General features: G+C 45.5%; 1 pseudogene; it reads left to right on the top strand.

The window, feature by feature from the left end:
* The first annotated feature begins 1,518 nt into the window (after positions 1 to 1,518).
* On the top strand, positions 1,519 to 3,215 carry LOC122551372 (annotated as a pseudogene).
* Positions 3,216 to 3,991: the final 776 nt, after the last annotated feature.

Here is a 3,991-nt window from a genome sequence, read left to right as displayed (position 1 = left end):
AGCTTTGCCAGTCCTGCCACCTCTTGCATATGGAGCAGCTGCAGTGGGACCTCAGAAGCTTGGTGTCCCAGTTGAGAAGGTCCATTCCTAAACTTTCCGATGCCCTCGGGGACCTGGAGTGGAGGTCCGTGTCTCTCAAGGAGAACAGAGAAGCAGTGCAAGCTGAAATCCACTGCAGTGCGGAATAGTACCTGGCTGAGTTAAAGGAGCAGGAGCAGGCATTAATTCTAGAGGTGGAGAGCCTGGTACGAAGCTCAAGCAGGATTCTGCGGAGAAAGCAGGAGGATCTTGAGCTTGGTTTTGCCACTGTATGCAGCCACTGTGACAGCGTTGACAGCAGGCTGGCTGACAACAGAAACCTCCCAAGTACTGAGCTCTGGCAGCTACACCAACAATCTAAAGAGCTGATCGACTACATCAGGCAGTTGGAGACACCTGACCAGGATCAGCCACAAAGTCTCATGTTTGTGCCCAATACTGCTTTCTACCCTAACACCATCTGCTTTGGAAAAGTAACCTGGGTTACAAAAGACTCTACAGCATTGTCCCCTTTATTCAACGGTCAGGAATTTCAGAGGTCATACCCAAGCCTCACTTCTACTGCAGACAGCATTGAAATGTATCCCCCACTGTTTCTAACCAACCCATCCAACCTACTGCCCAATGCATCGACTAACAATTTAACCAAAAGGATGCGGGCAGGGCAAGGAGCAAACATTTTAAGCTCCGCGGACCCCCAGACTCTTGTGATCAAGTTGCAGGGCATTGGCAGCCACTTTTTGGACTTCCAACTGTCTGATCGTAACCTCCAGCTTCACTATCAAGAAAAAGACCGCATGAAATGCAAGATAAGATCAAAAGGAAGTGACTTGGGTCATTTCACATGGCCATGAGGGGTGGCTGTGACTCTAGAAGGTGACCTGGTGGTGGCAGACAGCAGTAACCACAGAGTGTAGGTAAAATGTCAGTAAAATCTGCTATCTAGCAGACCGGACACTGAAATCAGGCAGGTAGAGCAACCGGGTGGGTGGGTAGAGGCGATGCAGAATATCAGACATAATCTCAATGAATGTTACAGCTCACTCAGGGATTGACTTCTTACCCTAATTGTTGGGTTTTTAAGTATGTATAGAATAGAGAATCCAGCTACAAATAACGACCACATAACCTAATATCTGAAATTTGGAACTAACTGAACATTGACAATACACAGTAAATCTGTATCTGGAATGCACAGAATGATTTCAGTATCTAATGCGCACACAGAATCAAGTACCTGTGCAAGACGGGTTTCATCCAGTTACTATAATACAGGACGCCCTGAGTTTAATGATGTGGAGGTGCTGGTGTTGGACTGGGGTGGACAAAGTTAAAAATCACACACAACCAGGTTATAGTCCAACAGGTTTATTTGGAAGCACTAGCTTTCGGAGCACAGCATCTGATGAAGGAGCAATGCTCCGAAAGCGAGTACTTCCAAATAAACCTGTTGGATGATGACTTGGTGTTGTGTGAGTTTTAACTTTGTTCACCCCAGTCCAACACCGGCACCTCCACATCAGAAATTACAGGGAGTCCTGTATTTACCGTACATGAGATACATCCTGTTACGACAGTGAACATGATGAGTTCAGTATCTATATTACACAGAATAATTCAGTTTCTACAGGACATATAATTAGCCCTATGTAACACACCATGAATTCAGTTTCTATAGTACTCACAGTGAGTACTGTATCTAAAATACACACATTAAGTCCAATTATCTAGTGTACAAATAATAGATCAAGTATCCTTCATACTAACTGTGAATCTGGTATCTACGCCACAATAGGTCCTGTACCTATAGTACACATAGTGAATCCAATATCTATAGTACACAGTGGCTGCGGTGTACATACGGTGAGTCCTGTATCTGTAGTATACACAATTAATTTAGTTCTGCAAAGTATTACCTAAGATATATGCACAGAAATTAGCCTTTGACATAACCAGTCCATTCCAGTGCTTATGCACAATCGAGCCCCATTCCACATTTTTACATTCAAATCAGTCATTGTAAATATCTGTTCCCTTCTCCCTGGTCTGCTTGTGCAGTCTCCTCTGAAATATATTTATTGTTTCCCATGTAGCTTCAGCCTACAGATGGAAATTTGATTTCAGTGTGTGGTTTTCAAAAGTAGAAGTTTTGTACTAACGTTTGAGATTGTTGGTTATAGTTTTCATTCCCCTTCCCCCCCCAACCACCCTCTGTCACCTCTCTGCTAACAAATGGTTACAGTGTCTGTCCCTCCTGTGACTTCTCCCAAACAGGTATTTGACAGGAGCGGTCGTTTCCTCCGCAGCTTTGGGTCATACGGCAGTGGTGAGGGGGAATTCGATTGCCTGGCTGGTGTGGCCGTCAGTAACCAGGGTTGGATTGTCACTGCTGACTGCTACAACCACAGGCTGCAGCTCTTCGATCACTTGGGCCACTTCATCCGGGCCTTTGGTCACGAAGGAGCCAGAGACGGGCAGTTAAGTTACCCCTGGGGGGTAGCTGTTGATCGCACAGGCCGCATCTATGTCTGTGACAAGGACAACCATCGGCTGCAACTCTTCACCTCAGACGGCAGGTTTGTTCTTAACCTGCCATGGGATGGGTGATGGTCAGCTAGATCAGCCCCATTATGTAGCCATTGGACCACAGCACAGGACCAGGTGGTGGTCAGTGACAGCGGCAATCACCGCATCCAGATCTTCGATAAGTCCGGGAAGTTCCTTAGCAGGTTCGACTGCGAGGGTACCGCTCTGGGACAGTTCAAGTACCCCCGTGGTGTGGCGGTGGACCACCAGGGAAATATCCTGGTGGGAGACAGTGGGAACAATCGGGTCCAGCTCTTCCGGCAAGATGGAACATTCTTGCAGGCGTTTGGGAGCTGGGGGACTGGGGATGGACAGGTCAAAGGACTTGAGGGTGTAGCCTTCTGTAGAGGGGACATCATCGTCAGTGACCGTGAGAATCACAGGATCCAGACATTTTAAACTTGTAAGGACTGTGTATTTTAACTTTTATGTTGTTAACACCGGGGCCCAAAATGAGAAAGAACTGATTGCAAAACTAGTGTTTGAAAGAGTGGCTGCAATTTTGAAAAGCAAGTAACCTAATACCCATGAAATGCTGAAGATCATAGCAGGTCAGGCAGCATCCATGGAGAAAGCGAGGACTGCAGATGCTGGAGAGTTAGAGTCATGAAGTGTGGCGTTAGAAAGCACAGCAAGTCGGGCAGCATCCAAAGAGGAAAGTCAACATTTTGGACATCAGCCTTTCATCAGGAAGGGCTGATGAAGGGGTTATGCCGGAAATATCAACTCTCCTGCTCCTCGGATGATGCCTGACCCTTTGTGCTTTTCCAGTGCCACACTTTTTGACTCAACATCCATGGAGAGAGAACCAGCTGTTTCCGAGTTTAGAAGACTTTTCATCAGAGTTGAAGTGAAGTGTGGAGGGGACAGCATTCCCAGCATTTGTTGTTTTCAGTACTGATTCCAACATCAGTATTAATTTGTTCCAAATTAATACCCATGGTAGGTATTGTAAACAATTGTGTGAACAAGCAGTATTGAAGTTTGACTTGTAGACAATTTGGAACTGAGGGTGTGTTCTAATGCCATACTTACTGGCAACAAAAAGTTGATTGGTCTATGGACTAGTGACTAGCCTTATCAATGATAGAGATCATTTGCTTGCTAACAACTGTGAGATTAGTTCTTTGATGGCTTGGATCAGCTTGGAACTGGAAGAAAATTACAGAGACCTGTGAGACAGAGGTAAGAAAAGAAGTATGCAAATCTTCTCCCAGCCCAGAAGTTGCCTATTCTCTGCAGTCACAATCTTAATTTAAGCCTGAAGAAAATCAGTTATCTTTCCTGCAGCAGTTGCTATGACTTGCGACTTTTGAATTGATAAATCAGAGGCATTTTACAAGTGAATTAGTCACACTGTATTACT

The sequence above is a fragment of the Chiloscyllium plagiosum genome, chromosome 7 (assembly GCF_004010195.1).
Source record: "Chiloscyllium plagiosum isolate BGI_BamShark_2017 chromosome 7, ASM401019v2, whole genome shotgun sequence".
NCBI classification, from domain to species: domain Eukaryota; kingdom Metazoa; phylum Chordata; class Chondrichthyes; order Orectolobiformes; family Hemiscylliidae; genus Chiloscyllium; species Chiloscyllium plagiosum.
Note: the sequence above shows the minus strand (reverse complement) of the source record. Positions and strands in the feature narration are given on the sequence as shown.